Here is an 18,163-nt window from a genome sequence, read left to right as displayed (position 1 = left end):
AGCGCAGAGATTATTACTACCGAAATGCATAACTTTACATTTATCCACATTAAACCTAATTTGCCAAGTTAATGCCTAATCACTGAGTGTTCAAGTCAGCTTGTAGTTTGACATCTTCCATAGACTGCACAGTACTACACAGCGTCATTTGCAAAAGCAGAAATGGTGCTAATAATCCTGTCCTCAATATCATTATTAAATTAAATAATAGATGACCCAACACTGAACCTTGGGGTACATCACTTATACCCTGGACCATTCTGAATAGGAATCATTGACCACAACTCTCTGGACACTGTCCTTCCGCCAGTTTTCAATCCAATTACAAACTATACTTTCCAAGCCTATAGACCTTACTTTACCTATTTTAAAGTCTATGGGCCAGATTTATCATTAGCTCAGGTCAGAATAATGGAGTGAAAGTCCCAAACGCTAAAACTGTGCACAAATTTGCAACTTTTTTCTGCTCTGCACTATGCTCGCCAGTTTTCTGAAAGTGGGCGTGTTTTCTTATGTAAATTAATCTAGACAGATTTACTATTGGGATTATTAAAAAAGTCGCAATTTCACTCCAGTGAGGACCATGCTTATCTTATGAGACTTTTTAATAGAACATGCGACTTTTTCATAAAAACGTGTGACTTTTTCATAAAGATGTGCGACTTTTGTAAAGCTGCTTACTGACGGATAAACTGCTACCGTCAAACCACATTTATTACAGTCTTAAACGGCCGATCAGAAATATGACTTGGCTAAAACTGACTTTCGCCATATGTGAAAGTGGAGTGAGCTGTCGGAGTCATGATAAATCTGGCCCCTTGAGGGAAAGTATCAAAAGCCTTTGCAAAATCCAGAAACACTACCGCCCTTCTGTCCAGGCTTCTACTCACCTTCTCATAAAAACTAATCGGGTTAGTCTGACAACTTCTGTACTTGATAAACCCATGTTGGTTATCATTTTTATAATATTATTTACAGTCACATACTCCTCTATATAGTCCCTTAAAGGGGTTCTCCAGGAATTATGAAAATACTTAAATATTACTTCATTATAAATATATTGCCAAATACACTGCCTGTCCAAAAAAATAAAGTCGCCACCTGGATTTAACTAAGCAAATAAGTCTCCTATTGGATAATTACTGCATGGGCGATTTATCTTTCAGCTGGCAATAAGTTATTTAACCCCAACTGGTGCAATGAGTTGCTTCTTATTTCTTAAACAACATGTCAAAAGACGCATCTCGTGGTCGTGGAAAAGATGTTAGTCTGTTTGAGAAGGGTCAAATCATTGACATGCATCAAGCAGAGAAAACATCTAAGGAGATTGCAGAAACTATAAAAATTGGGTTAAGAACTGTCCAACGCATTATTAGAAACTGGAAGGGTGGTGGGAACCCATCGTATTCGATGAAAAAATGTGTCCGGGGGGGGAGGAATCCTGAATGATCGGCGATCATTTAAACGCTTGGTGAAATCAAATCGAAGAAAAACAGTAGAACTCAGGGCTATGTTTAATAGTGAAAGAGCATTTCACTAATATAACTAATGTAAAGTACACCGATAGATTGCCGTAATCTCGCGATGCGCAGTGCCGGTATAGTGTTCCATTCCTGTGCTGGCATCAGCCTCAGGAAGGAACTGCGCATGCGCGAGCTCGCGCATTGCGAGATTATGGCAATCTATCGGTGACGAAAGGAGGAGATTCGGAGGACATAGGTTGTGCTGGGCTCCTTCACAGGCGGGCGTGGCTGGGCACCAGAAGGTTCGTACAGCCCCTTGGGCACCCTACAAGACTAATTTACATATCTCTAAAATCCTTTTTTAAAGAAAATAAAAGCACACAGCCCTATAGGACAGATATATTGCGGACATGCTAGCGGCGATCTAGCCGTGCATGTCCGTATCTCTATAGCCTAAAACTTGGTGACAGAATCCCTTTAAATAATTTTTGGGGATTTGTTTTGCTCTCTTTTGCCACCTGCTGTTCGTTTTAGTATTTTTGCAAATTTTCTCATTTTTACAGATTTTATTAAGCCCTTTGTAAACTTCAAAGGCTGCATCTGACCCCTCCAGAGTTGTATTTTTTAAATGCCCTTTTTTCTCATTTATTGACCTTCTTAAATTAGCGGTAAGGGCTCTTTCACACTTGCGTTGTCCGGATCCGGCGTGTACTCCATTTGCCGGAATTACACGCCGGATCCGGAAAAACGCAAGTGAACTGAAAGCATTTGAAGACGGATCCGTCTTCAAAATGCGTTCAGTGTTACTATGGCAGCCAGGACGCTATTAAAGTCCTGGTTGCCATAGTAGGAGCGGGGAGCTGGGGAGCAGTATACTTACAGTCCGTGCAGCTCCCGGGGCGCTCCAGAATGACGTCAGAGCGCCCCATGCGCATGGATGACGTGTCCTTGCGATCACGTCATCCATGCGTGTGGGGCGCCCTGACGTCACTCTGGAGCGCCCTGGGAGCCGCACGGACGGTAAGTATACTGCTCCCCCGCTCCCCACTACACTTTACCATGGCTGCCAGGACTTTAGCGTCTTGGCAGCCATGGTAACCATTCAGAAAAAGCTAAACGTCGGATCCGGCAATGCGCCGAAACGACGTTTAGCTTAAGGCCGGATCCGGATTAATGCCTTTCAATGGGCATTAATTCCGGATCCGGCCTAGCGGCAAGTGTTCAGGATTTTTGGCCGGAGCAAAAAGCGCAGCATGCTGCGGTATTTTCTCCGGCCAAAAAACGTTCCGGTCCGGAACTGAAGACATCCTGATGCATCCTGAACGGATTTCTCTCCATTCAGAATGCATTAGGATAAAACTGATCAGGATTCTTCCGGCATAGAGCCCCGACGACTGAACTCTATGCCGGATGAAAAGAACGCAAGTGTGAAAGAGCCCTAAGCCATGCGGGTTTAATTTTAGCTGTTTATACTTATCTAAAGGAATACCTTTTTTTGTTCAATTACTCAATGTTGATTTAAAGCTCTCCCATTTAACCTCACTAATATGTGACAGTAGCTGCTCCCAGTCTATGCACTGAAATGCTTTCCTCAACCAAGGGAAATTAGCCTTTTTACAATTCTGTGTATTTGATCTGCCTGACAGAGTTTGCTTCTTATAATTTAGGGGGATTATAATTATATTGTGGTCACTATTACCTAGTGTTTCTCGAACATTATCATTTCCAACAAGCTCCGCATCATTAGAAATTACCAGATCCAACAGAGCATCGGCCCTAGTAGGAGCTTCTATAAACTGGCCCATAAAGTTGTCCTGCAGGAAGTTGAGGAATCTTCTCCCCTTTGTGGTTGAGGCAGAACCGGTCAATGTCTGGGAAGTTAAAATCTCCCATTATGACCACTGTACCAGCCTGTGCAGCCTGCTGTATTTGGTTATCCAGTTGCGCGTCTATCTCCTCTGTGATGTTAGGGGATCTATAGATTACACCAAGTATTTTTTTCAGTGTTTATATCCCTTTGAACTTCCACCCATAAGGTTTCACCATCCACACCCACAATTGCTTCTTTCACACTTGTCTTCAGATCACTCCTCACATACAGGCACACATCGCCGCCTTTTCTATTGACCCTGTCTTTCCTAAATAGTGTAAAACCCTGAATATTAACAGCCCAGTCATGCGACGAGTCCAACCATGTCCTAGCCACACCAATTAAATCTGTGTTCTTCTAGTACCATAGCCTCCAGATCCCCCATTTTTCTAGCTAGACTTCTGGCATTTATAAAAATACATTTTAAATTACTATTACCTGTAAAGTGAATATCTGTGTTACCAGCAGCTTTATTTTTCATTGGTGTACAGTTCTGCCCAGTCTCCTCCCTACTTTCATCACTAACCCCAGCCCCCACTAAATCCCCACTGTCCCCTCCTATATCCCACTCTCTATCTACACTATCTACCCCCCTTATTAGTATGACCTCCCTCCCCCCAGATCCTAATTTAAAAGCTCCTCCAGCCATCTAACCATTTTTCCCCCAGAGCAGTTGCACCCTCCCCATTAAGGTGCAGCCCATCTCTACTGTAGAGCCTGTAACTGACAGAAGTCTGCCCAATTCTCCATGAACCCAAACCCTTCCTTCCTGCACTAGCTTCTGAGCCACTTATTTATCTCACTAAGATGTCCATTAACTACAAGCTGACTTGAACACTCTGAGTGATTGGGCATCAACTTTGGCAAATGAGGTTCAATGTGGATAAATGATTCCTATTCAGAATGGTCCAGGGTATAAGTAATGTACCCCAAGGTTCAGTGCTTGGTCCTCTATTTAATTTATTAATGATATCGTGGATGTGATTATTAACACAATTTCAAATTTTGCAAATGACGCAGTGTAGTACTGTGCAGTCTATGGACGATGTCCATAAACTACAAGCTGACTTGAACACTCAGTGATTAGGCATCAACTTGGCAAATGAGGTTTAATGTGGATAAATGTAAAGTTATGCATTTTTGGTAGTAATAATCTCCGTGCTTCATATGTCCTAGGTGATGGGACTGGGATAGTACTGTAGATCAAATAACAGCATACAATGTCAATCAGCTGCTTCTAAGGCCACCAGGATATTGTCATGCATTAAACGAGGCATGGACTCGCGGGGCAGGGATGTAATATTACCACTTTATAAAGCGTTGGTGCGGCCTCATCTGGAATATGCAGTTCTGGGCACCAGTCCATAGGACACACTGCAGCTGGAAAAAGTACAGAGGAGAGCCACTAAACTGATAAGGTGCATGGAGGGTCTTAGGCTACTTTCACACTAGCGTCGGGGCTCCGCTTGTGAGCTCCGTTTGAAGAGTCTCACAAGCGGCCCCGAACGCATCCGTCCAGCTACCAATGCATTCTGAGTGGATGTGGATCCGCTCAGAATGCATCAGTTCAGCCTCCGCTCAGCAAGCGGACACCTGAACGCTGCTGTGCGGAGGCAAACTGATCCGTCCAGACTTACAATGTAAGTCAATGGGGACGGATCCGTTTGAATTTGACACTATATGGCTCAATTTTCAAACGGATCCGTCCCCCATTCCCTTTCAATGTAAAGTCTGGACAGATCCGTCTGAAGCTACTTTCACACTTAGAATTTTTTCTACAATCTAATGCAGACGGATCCGTTCTGAACGGATCCCAAGTCTGCATTATATGAGCGGATCCGTCTGGGCAGACCCCAGACGTATCCGCTCTGAACGCAAGTGTGAAAGTAGCCTTAGTTATGAAGAAAGATTAAAAGAATAGAATTTATTTAGTCTTGAGAAGAGACGTCTAAGGGGGGACATGATTAACCTATACAAATATATAAATAGGCCATACAAAGAATACGGTGAAAAACTGTTCCATGTCAAATGCCCTCAAAAGACAAGAGGGCACTGCCTCCGATTGGAGAAGAAAAAGTTCAGTCTCCAGAAGCATCAAAGCTTCTTTACTGTAAGAACTGTGAATCTGTGGAATAGGTCACAGCAGGAACAGTGGACCGTTTTAAAAAGGGTTTAGATGAATTCTTAAAAGTAAACAACATTAATGCTTATGAAAAGGTGTCGAAATCTGAGTCTAACTTCCTTCTGGGATTTGTTTCCCCACCTATCCCTTGGTTGAACTTGATGGACTTATGTCTTTTTTCAGCTCCCGTTGTCTCTCTAGTGACGCTCGTGGCAATGGTACTATTTCTGAAAACACTACCTTGGAGGTCCTGGACTTGAGCTTCTCTCCTTGTTCCCTAAAATAATTTTTAAGGACCTTCCATCTCCCCCTGACTTTGTCATTGGTGCCAATGTGTACTATGACCGCTGGGTCTTCCCCAGCCCCACCCAGCAATCTGTCAATCCGATCTGCAATATGCCGAACCCGAGCACCTGGAAGACAACACACTATTTGGCATTTATGGTCTCAGCGACGATAACCCTGTGTGTCCTCCAAATAATAGTCTACTACCACCAGCATCTGTCTGACTTTTGCTGCATTCATTTTCCCATTCTTCCTGGTTGCTAGGAGAAACGCCTTGCTGCAGTGGTGCTGGCCCTGGGCTTTTATCCCTAATAGCAGCCAAACAGGCATATTTACTAGGGTGTTCCAGCTCAGGACTAGCCTCCCTGGCACTTTTCCCTCTACCCCTTCTTCCTACAACTGCTGCCAGATTTAAAAAAATGACCATTAAGCTTCGTGTTTAGCTTAGCTCTTAGTGCTATTAGGAGCATTTATTCAATATACATTGGAGGAATTTATTAACTGTCATAGAAAAGTCCTATTATGCAGAAAAATTTGAGATCTTTCACTTTCTAATGCCACGCTTTCCACATTTCTAGGAAATTAGAATGGGCCGTGGAATGCAGCCTGAAAAATGTAACAATGCTCGAACCAGAAAGCAACTCCAGCTCGTTGCTGGTGTAGGTATAATTTTCTGGTGCACAAACCTCCCTAGATTTTGTACCTCTAAATTATTTTGCCGTATCTTATTAAAAATAGTACTGTTTAAAAATTCCCCCTCCCCCCATGCACTGTAGAATTCTGGTTTCAAAAAAGTCACAAAATGGACTTTGCGACTTTTGGGATATTTACGCAAACATTTTACACCACTCCAGTCATTATCCCTTTAAGCTAATTGGGGGCTTCTTTAACATTTGCGGTAGAGCAGGCTGTTCCAGCATGAAATGCCGGGAATTGGCTGGACAAAAAACTGTTGCTTGCAGAGGGTTTATTTTGTTCTGAGAAAATCCTGGCATATTTGCCGGATCTCTGCTAGACCCCATTATAATTAGTGGGGCCCGTAGGGTTTCTGGTCGGAACAGCCTACTGCAATGCTGTGCCACAGATGTGAAACTAGCAAGCTAAACTGATCAACCACAGAAATTGATGCAATATTATTCCAGTAAATGATGTGGCATAGACAAGTGAAGTAACAGCTCGAGAGAAGAAATATTACACTTAAATATGCACCAAATGTATTAAACATTGTGTAACATTTGATAAATGTGACTCTTGCAAAACTGACTGTAAAATCGCCTTCATGATAAATATCTTCCCCTGTCTTTTAGCTTTAATTTCCATGTAAACCTATATCTAGTATTTTAGGTTCGAAGCACTACATGCCTAAAGGCACCAAATTGGTAATTTAGGGTGTCAAATATGTTCTAGTCCTCTAGTCTGAGGAAATTAAAGAATTGGCCGTAACTCTGAAGGGTGTGTCCATAGGAATCATTTTATTTAACCAACTAACTGTTTTGCGCGAGTCTAGCTCCGGCAGAAAATGGAGGGGGGAGAGCTGCTTTAGATGCTGCTTTCTCCTGAATGGTAGCAGCTAGAAACATGCAACTTGTTTGAAAGCTGGCATTCCAGGCTTTCATACAAGACCAGAATGACAGCTAAAGAAATAGTTGGGAATAATCGCGGGTAAAACCTGCTTTTACTTTTACTTTCACTTTCAGCTGCATTCACAGTATCCTGACTTCTGTCAGTGATATCTTCCCCTGTATTGCTGTCATTCTGTCAGCTTTCAAACAATGCAAAGCCCATATCTGTAGCTGGTACCAAACCAGAGAAATGAGCAGTTAAAGCAGTCCCCCCTCCCTGTCAGTGTGGAGGAGAATGAGGGAGCAGCTGCAGAGCTGACAGCTCTAGGAGGAGAGAAAAAAAAAACAGTAAATATATATAAAAATGTGACATTATTATCATTGTAGTGACCCAGATAAAAAAAATATTTTTACCACACAGTGAACGACGTAAAAAATTCCACAAAATAATGTAAAAACTGATGTTTTTTAAGCTTTCCCCCTGAAAATAGTTATTTAATGCACAACATATACTACAAAATGATTCCTAAAAAACCTACAACTAATCCTGCAAAATAAAATAAAAATTTAGAAGACAAAATTAAAAAGAGCTAGATCACAAAAGGGGAAAATATTATTGGTTTTTAAGGCTAAAATTTATGATTTCACTAAGGGGTTAAAAATGCAATAGTGTCCCCTGAGTTGTGTGCCAACAAGATTTACTGCAGACACGCATTAAAAATCTACAATAAAAAAGTGACATTTCTGGGAGGGTTTTTCCAATTTTAACATGACTGTTAGGAGGTTAACCAAAGGGGTCAAATGACCTAAAATCCTTACCTTTCTCGCCACTGATGCTGCTTTGCCGCTGCTCCAGGAACTGCTTCTCTCCACTTGACACACAGCTCAGCCTATCAGTGCAGCAGTAAAATATTGGCGTGAGGGCGGGTAAGGTGAGTAGTGATTGCTATTTTAAGTCATTCCAACGCAGTTTTTAAATAAAACCATTCTTCTGGAAAACCTCTGTATTGCTACCTTCTACTTGGAAGCAATATTATGACGCCTATGCATTTAAAGGGCTTCTGTCACCCCCAAAACCCCCTCTTTTTTTTTGGGGGGGGGGGGGGGGGGGGGTTTGTTAAAATCGTTATTTAACGACTATTCCCTATATAGGGATCTTACCTTTTGTCTGTGGCTTCTTTTCATTCAAAAACTATCTTTTAAAATATGCTAATCACTTCACTACCAGCAAGTAGGGCGTCTACTTGCTGGTAGCTGCCGCAAAAAAAGCCCCCTCCTCCTGTTGATTGACAGGGCCAGCAGTGCTCTCCTCCTCCGGCTGGCCCTGTCAGCATTTCAAAAATCCCGCGCCTGTCTTCATTCGGCGCAGGCGCTCTGAGAGAAGGAGGGGGCGTCTTTTTGCGGCGGCTACCAGCAAGTAGACGCCCTACTTGCTGGTAGTGAAGTGATTAGCATATTTTAAAAGATCGTTTTTTTATGAAAAGAAACCACAGACAAAGGTAAGATCCCTATTTAGCGACTATTCCCTGTATAACGATTTTAACAAGCCCAAAAAAAAAGGGGGTTTTGGGGGTGACAGAAGCCCTTTAATCACATTTCCCTTTTCATCAACTTTTTTTTATTATAATTTCAATAGCTAATGTAAAAAATGAACTATGTATACATTTGGTCTTGGTACACGTATTATAGGTGGAAAAGCAAAACGATGTCACATTTGTGATGGTTAGCAGGGCCACACTCATTTTCCAGTGAGGAAGACGTTCAGTAGTATTGAAGGAATTGCATGAAGAGCCTGTTTTGCATTCTAGAAGAGAAGTATAGAGTAGTTTTGGACCATTAAATTAATTAATATTGCTGCTATGGCTTGGATCATCATGCCTGTATTACAAAATATTTTCAATAACTACCCTTCATATTGTCAGATTGTTTGTGTCGGTACTTACCGTAATCTGTTTCTAGTTCTACAGATTTTCTTCCACCTCTCCCACCCCCTTTAGTTTTTCTAAATATTAAGCACATTAAAGGGGTTGTCCAGGTTCAGAGCTCAGATGCTGTGCTGTATAGTATAGGGCAGTGATGGCGAACTTTTTACAGAGCGAGTGCCAAAACTGCAACCCAAAACCCACTTATTTATCGAAAAGTGCCAACAAAGCAATTTAACCTGATTACTACTGTCCAATATAGTATATGTTCCACGTACTTTATCATTTAGCTATAACAGCCTGCCTACTTTCAGTGCACTGCCTGTGACGTTCGTAGTGTGTCCTGTGCTGATGAATGGCAGGAAAAGTCTAAGCCATATTAGACTCTGAGGACTCTGAGTGCCACCTTTGGCAACTGTGCCATAGGTTCGCCACCACTGGTATAGGGCAAGGGCTGTTTGTTTACATTCTCACTCTACTAGGTGAAGGCTTCTGCCTAGCAGTGTTCCCAGTGACTTCACCAGCACTAATGGGCAGTTTTAGCGCTGCCCTAGGCCATTTTACAGGCTAAGGCAGCGCTAAAGCCCACCTATTAGAGTGGTTGACGTCACCGGGCTCACTGCTGGGTGGAAGTCACTGTCTAGCTTTACCCATGGAGAGCCCGGTACATCACCGGATCTATAAAAAAAATTCCCCTGCGCTGAATGGAGAGCAGTGGAGGATGAAATGCTCCGATGCTCATATGAGAGGGTTTGCCTGGGTGAAAATGGGAATATGTCTGGGTTTAGCTCTGAACCCGGACAACACCTTTAAATTTACTGGAACTGAAATGCTAATTAAATATTGACCGATTTTGAAACTGTAAGACCTTGTTTAGAAAGTGGACTTCTTATTTTTTTCCTCTCCCCACTTGGCTTCATAAATCACCTGAACCAATTCATGTAGGTAATGCTTTACTAGATTTCTTCTTATATTTTAAAGATGGATAAAGTGCTAGAAATGTGGAAATCTTGACATACAGTGGGGGAAATAATTATTTGACCCCTCACTGATTTTGTAAGTTTGTCCAATGACAAAGAAATGAAGTCTCAGAACAGTATCATTTCAATGGTAGGTTTATTGTAACAGTGGCAGATAGCACATCAAAAGGAAAATCGAAAAAATAACTTTAAATAAAAGATAGCAACTGATTTGCATTTCATTGAGTGAAATAAGTATTTGAACCCTCTAACAAAAAAAGACTTAATACTTGGTGGAAAAACCCTTGTTTGCAAGCACAGAGGTCAAACGTTTCTTGTAATTGATGACCAAGTTTGCGCACATTTTAGGAGGAATGTTGGTCCACTCCTCTTTGCAGATCATCTCTAAATCCCTAAGGTTTCGAGGCTGTCTCTGTGCAACTCTGAGCTTGAGCTCCCTCCATAGGTTTTCGATTGGATTAAGGTCCGGAGACTGACTAGGCCACTCCATGACCTTAATGTGCTTCTTCTTGAGCCACTCCTTTGTTGCCTTTGCTGTATGTTTTGGGTCATTGTCGTGCTGGAACACCCATCCACGACCCATTTTCAGTTTCCTGGCAGAGGGAAGGAGGTTGTCGCTCAGGATTTCACGATACATGGCTCCGTCCATTTTTCCGTTTATGCGAATAAGTTGTCCTGTGCCCTTAGCAGAAAAACACCCCCAAAGCAAAATGTTTCCACCCCCATGCTTGACGGTGGGGACGGTGTTTTGGGGGTCATAGGCAGCATTTTTCTTCCTCCAAACACAGCGAGTTGAGTTAATGCCAAAGAGCTCTATTTTGGTCTCATCAGACCACAGCACCTTCTCCCAGTCACTCTCTGAATCATTCAGGTGTTCATTGGCAAACTTCAGACGGGCCTGCACATGTGCCTTCCTGAGCAGGGGGACCTTGCGAGCCCTGCAGGATTTTAATCCATTGCGGTGTAATGTGTTTCCAATGGTTTTCTTGGTGACTGTGGTCCCTGCTAATTTGAGGTCATTAACTAACTCCTCCCGTGTAGTTCTAGGATGCTTTTTCACCTTTCTCAGAACCATTGACACCCCACGAGGTGAGATCTTGCGTGGAGCCCCAGAGCGAGGTCGATTGATGGTCATTTTGTGCTCCTTCCATTTTCGAACAATCGCACCAACAGTTGTCACCTTCTCTCCCAGCTTCTTGCTAATGGTTTTGTAGCCCATTCCAGCCTTGTGCAGGTCTACAATTTTGTCTCTGACATCCTTGGACAGCTCTTTGGTCTTTCCCATGTTGGAGAGTTTGGAGTCTGCTTGATTGATTGATTCTGTGGACAGGTGTCTTTTATACAGGTGACTAGTTAAGACAGGTGTCCTTAATGAGGGTGACTAATTGAGTAGAAGTGTCTAACCACTCTGTGGGAGCCAGAACTCTTAATGGTTGGTAGGGGTTCAAATACTTATTTCACTCAATGAAATGCAAATCAGTTGCTATCTTTTATTTAAAGTTATTTTTTCGATTTTCCTTTTGATGTGCTATCTGCCACTGTTACAATAAACCTACCATTGAAATGATACTGTTCTGAGACTTTTCATTTCTTTGTCATTGGACAAACTTACAAAATCAGTGAGGGGTCAAATAATTATTTCCCCCACTGTACATTACTTTTGAATCCGCTTCTGGTTTGTGCTCAGAAATTGCTTCTGTGATTTTAAGTATTGACTGATTGTAAAAACGTTTAATTGCCGGGGCCGCCACCACTCATGAGAACACAGGCCTATGCTGCCTCGTTTGAATGGAGTTGTGGCACATGCACCCTGCCTCTCCATTCAGCTGTACGGGGCTGCCAAGAATAGAGTACAAGTGCTCAGCTATTTCTGGCAGTCTCATAGAGTTGAATGCAGTGGTCGATATGCACAGGGGATCCTAATAATTGATGGGGGCCCCAGTGGTCAGATCTGCACCGATCAGGCACTTATCCCCTATCCTGTGCATAAGATGTCTTAGTGGGACAACTCATTTAGACCTCATGCACACGACTGTATTTTTTATTCCTGTCCGATCTGATTATTTTTTTTTTTTTGGTGGATCGCACATGGGCCCATTCCTTTCTATGGGTCCGCAAAAAAAATGGACTGCACACGGATGTCACCTGATCTATACCTGTCAGTTTTGCAGACAAGAATAGTGTTTTTTGTTTTTGTTTTTCAGTGGGAAAATTGTGGGATGCATACAGATTGCATCTGTGTTTTTTAGATCTGTGATTTGCAGACAACTGCAAAGCTGATATGGTCGTATGCAGGAGCCCTTAATGTGGATTTATTTGGTGGAAAACAAATGCTGTAATTGGAAACACACTTGGCGTTTATATCATATATATGTACAAGAAAGTTATTGTCTGTCCCCTGTGATCTTTATTCCCACTCCTCAGTTGCAAATAACAATTTAAGTGCCTTTTCTTTCCATATTCATATTAAGTTTTGAACTGGCTGCTCATTTTCACAGTTGAGTTAGCAGAAGGCATGGTATATCTATTGTCGTTTGTCTCTGTTCTGTAAAATTAAGGCAATATTTTTCTCCTTAGCCATTGTAAGATGTATACATGAAATCAAATTTCTCTCTATTTTCTATAGTTTTCCTTTTTATTTTCTATATGTGTCTACAGTCCTTAAAGAATCTACACATGGAAACTTATTTTGGGTTGGGGGGTATTTGCTTAGGATGGGGGGCTCTGCGGTATTTAAAATTAAAATAATGTTACATTTTGTTTTGTCTCTTGTTTTAAACTTGGTTTACTAATGTGAAACTACACCTTTTATTTTAAAAAAAAATACTACATCTGAAAAGTGTCATCAAGCAGGTTTTCTCCTGTCCACACCCACCTGATTTTTAGACGAGAGGTAAATTAAGACGCAAATTTTTTCTGCGAAACAGGCCTTGTGCAAAAAAATGTGGCCCTTTGGCAGAAAACTGGCAGAAAATCATTAAAACGGTTATGCCTTCTAATAAAATATCTTGTGTAATGTACATCATTATTTTAACTGTATTCATGTAAAAAATGTCGTTCTTGAGTGTAATTTTCATTGCTTAGTATCTTCTCTACTCGCCTTCTTCTAGCTCTGCTTTCTTCATTTTATGTGGGCTGGTATCAACTTGTCCTGTGTGACAGTCAAGCAGCTCTATTTCCCATGGGTGCATTGCTTTGTTTTTGTTAACCCTTCCCCTCCCACATTAAGCGATGTACTGTGTAGAAGGAGCGGTGCCGGCCAGGAATAATCTGTATGCTCCTCCTACACAGCAGCAGAGCGATGGGTCACAGTCATGGTGCTGGGGAGTGCCGGCTGTTATGGTGAAGCGGGGAGCGGATGGCTCCCTGCTTCACCATTACAATCAGCTGTCTCTGCATCCTATGAACGAACGGCATCTGACAGAGCGCTAATACACAATGTGGGACAAGTCGAGGTTGGATGTGGAGGAGGCGGTGAAGGGGCATCAATGGAGGTGGGGAATGGCGTTGCAGGGCTGTGGACACAGGAGAGGGATGTGCACATCCACAGAAGAAGCTTCCTGACTGCCCCTCAGTTCTGACATTACGTGGACAGGCAGTGCCTCTTGGGTGGGGAAGCATGTGACCCGCCAACCTGATGTCAGCAAGACAACAAACCAGGTCACATGACTAGTTTGTAAAGTGAGCAAATGGAGCAGAGTAGGTAATACAACCACATTAGAAGTATGTTAGTAGGGCCAGGGCATGTTTAATGGAGCATACAAGTTTATCCTGGGGAGGGGGGGGGAATAGCTCTTTCCAGAATTATCTACATAAGCAGTACAGCATGGTCTGTTGACCAATGTATTTGTAAGATCATTATACAGCACTTACTAATATGGCCTTTTTTTAAAAAAATTCTGTACCATTTTCTATATTTATTAATGTATGCCCCCTCATTTATCCAGTCTTTTTGTGCTGTCCACACAGAGGTCCTGTCGATAAAGTGGCTGCTGATGGAGGGTCTTGTGATCTGCCAAACCACCTCCATGTGACGTCTACTTCATTCAACTACACTGCACCTGCCGTGTTTGAACAGAGGAGACATCACATGGAGGTGATTTTCCTGGTCACAAGACCCTCCATCAGTAGCCATCTTATAGACAGGACCTCTATGTGGACATCACAGAGGATTTGCCTAACAAGGGGGCATGGCTTAGAAAATATAGCAAAAGGTACAGAATATCATCAAATACTATATTAGTAAGTGCCATATCGTCGTCTTATATACACATTAGTCACAAATAGCCAGAGTGGCCAACCCATTTAAGTAAGGATGTTTTCCATCAATAGGACATTTTTTTTTTAACTGAACCTTCATTACTTTGTGTTCAGACCCCTCCTTTTCTTTTAATCTTTACTCTTGCTCTCCAGTTATATCTTCATCAGGCAGAAAGGAAATTGACAGTCCAGCACAGTGTGCCAAGCGACTGCTTATTCTCCTGTTAGAAACTACATTTTCCAGGTTCTCATTGTCCACTGGTGAGATGGGCAACCAGCTTGTTTTCAATACTATATGAAGTCTGTGGCAGAGGGTGGTTCATCTGGTTAAAGGGAACCTGTCACTGGGAGTTTGTGTATAGAGCTGAGGACATGGGTTGCTAGATAGCCGCTAGCACATCTGCAATACCCAGTCCCCATAGCTCTGTGTGCTTTTAATGTGTAAAAAAAACGATTGGATACATATGCAAATTAACTTAAGATGGGTCCTGTCCCTGACTCATCTCAGGGACAGGACTCATCTCAGGTTAATTTGCATATGTATCAAATCGTTTTTTTTTGTTTTTTTTTATAATAAAAGCACACAGAGCTATGGGGACTGGGTATTGCGGATGTGCTAGCGGCCATCTAGCAACCCATGTCCTCACCTCTATACACAAAATCCCAGTGACAGGTACCCTTTAAATGAGATGTTCTGCCTGTTAGAAGGGAATGGTGGACATGACCACAGGGGACTGGAACTTGTACACTGATTTATAGAGTATGTCTAAAGTGACTTGTGACATCTGTCCAATAACTTCTGTGTGTCAGGGCCAGAGATAGGATAAATATAAGTGAAAATTACTATATTTTTCCCATCATTATTAGTGATGAGCGAGCATGCTCGGCCGACCACCGGTTCGGCTCGAGCATCGCTATGCTCGGCAGATCCGAGCGCTCGGCCGAGTATTACATGTGCTCGAGCGCCATGCTCGAGTCTCCTCCCCGCACGTTTGGTGCCTTCTAAGCAGCCACTAAACATGCTGGTAAGTATTGCCATCACTGTAATGCCATTAGCCATGTTTTCTACTGGCATTACAGTGATTGGCTGGCTGGAACACGTCATCGGGTGCTATATAGCACCCGTTCACGTGGGTTCGGCTCATTAAGAGTCAGGGAGAGCTGCTGTTAGGAAGGGACAGACAGTGTAGGGAGATTGTGATTGCAAATTACTCTTTCTCAAGACATTTCGAAGACCCAAAAGTCCTTTTAACCCCTTCGCGACTGCAATTTGTTTATATACGTGCTATTTGCACGTGCCCCGTGCAGCTAGCACGTGTATAAATGTCAAGCCAGCTCTTTAATACAAGCGCTGCAAAACGCTTGGATTAAAGCTTCTGCCCCTGCACTGCTGCTGTCACGGACAGCATACACTGCAGTAATGCCGGAAAGGGACCAATCCGAGTGTGCAGACTAACCAATCGGATCGCGGCAGTGTTAAAATGTCGTTTTCAGGCTCTGATCTGCACTCTGCAGATCAGAGCCTGAAATCAGTTAGTGTCCTGAAGCCCCCCGATCTGTGCGCCTCCAACCCCCCACCACCACCGTGAGCCCTGCCTCTGCCTGCCCCTGATGCAGTCTCCGCCCCCCCCCCCCCCATCCATGTATCGTGCCCCTGATGCAGTCCGCCCCCTCCCCGCCCAATACATTCATCCTGCCCCCATCTATGCTCCCTCCATGCTGGCCGTACCCCCCGTTTCCAGCCCTGCCCCATTTGTGCCCCCTGCCCCGATGCGGTCCTCCTGCTGTGTTTGATGGCGGCGGCTCCATTCCTGAGCCACCGCCATCAGCAGCGAGTGTCAGCTCTATGATGACACTCTGCTGTAACCCCTTAGATGCTGCGGCAGCGGCATCCATGGGGTTAATAGAGGGAGGGGGCTCCCTCTCTCCACCATCGGGGATGCTGCCATGGCAACTGGACGCTTTGCAAAGGCGTCCTGTGCTGCCACCTACAGGAAATCTGGTAGTATTATACTTTGCAATGCAAGAGCATTGTAAAGTATAGTACAGCCATCAGCCCCACTGGATCTTCAAGATCCAAGAGGGACTTGATAAAAAAAAAAAAGTAAAAATAATAAAAGTATAAATAAATAAAAATGTAAATGTAAAAAATTGTTTTTTCCTATAAAAAAAACAACATATAACAGCCGTCTCTATAAATATATCGCATGATCGATCCCGTCCAATAAACACCATAATTTTTTTTTAAAGTGTAAAAAAAAAAGCCATTTCTGTTACCTTACATCACATTTAAAGTGCAACACCAAGCGATCAAAAAGGCATATATACCCCAAAATAGTACCAATCAAACAATCACCTCATCCCGCAAAAAATTATACCCTATTTAAGACCATCGCTCCAAAAATAAAAAAGCTATGGCTCTCAGACTATTGAGACACTAAAACATAATTTTATTGGTTTCAGAAATGCTATTATTGTGTAAAACTTAAATAATAAGAAAAAGTATACATATTGGGTATTGCCACGTCCGTAACGATCTGCTCTATAAAACTGTCACATGACCCAACCCCTCAGATGAATGCTGTAAAAATAAATAAATAGAAACTGTTCCAAAACAGCCAATTTTTTTGGTCACCTTGCCCCATAAAGTGTAATAATGAATGATCAAAAAAATCATATGTACTCAAAAATGGTACCAATAAAAACCTCAACTTTTTCTGCAAAAAAGAGCCCCTGCACAATACTATCGGCAGAAAAATAAAAAAACATGGCGTTCAGAAAATGGACACACAAAAACATAATTTATTTTTCAAAAATGCTTTATTATGTAAAACTGAAACAAACAAAGTAGACATATTTGAAATCACTGCGTCTGTAACAACCTGCTCTATAAAAATAGCACATGTTCAGATGTCAGATGAATGTTGTAAAAAAAAAAAATAACAAAACTGTGCCAAAACTGCCTTTTTTTTTTTTTTTTTGTTACCTTGCCTCACAAGAAATGTAATCTAGAGCAATTAAAAATCATATGTACCCCAAAATAGTACCAATAAAACTGACACCTTTTCCCCTAGTTTCCAAAATGGGGTCTTTTTTTGGGAGTTTCTACTGTAAGGGTGCATCAGGGGGGGGGGCTTCAAATGGGACATGGCATCTAAAAACCAGTCCAGCAAAATCTGCCTTCCAAAAACCATGCTTCAGTCCTTTCCTTCTGCTCCCTGCCGTGTGCCCTTACATCAGTTTACAACCACATGTGGGGTGTTTCTGTAAACCGCAGAATCGGGGTAATAAATATTGAGTTTTGTTTGGCTGTTAACCCTCAATGTGTTAAAGAAAAAAAATGTAATGAAAGAGAAAATCTGCCCAAAAAGTTAAATTTTGAAATTTCATCTTCATTTTCCTTTAATTCTTGAGGAACACCTAAAGGGTTAACAAAGTTTGTAAAATCAGTTTTGAGTAACTTGAGGGGTGTAGTTTCTACAATGGGGTCATTCATGGGGGTTATCCATGATGTAAGCCCCACAAAGTGACTTCAGACCTGAACTGGTCCTGAAAAAGTGGGTTTTGGAAATTTTCTTAGAAGTGTAGAAGCAATTCTTAAAATTTTTAAGCCTTGTAACGTCCTAAAAAAAAAAAAAAAAAAAGACATTACTTTATGTTGGCATCATTTTGGAAGACATATGGGGAATGTTGAGTAAT

This window comes from Bufo bufo, chromosome 9, assembly GCF_905171765.1.
Source record: "Bufo bufo chromosome 9, aBufBuf1.1, whole genome shotgun sequence".
Taxonomy (NCBI): domain Eukaryota; kingdom Metazoa; phylum Chordata; class Amphibia; order Anura; family Bufonidae; genus Bufo; species Bufo bufo.
This window is presented reverse-complemented; position numbering follows the sequence as displayed.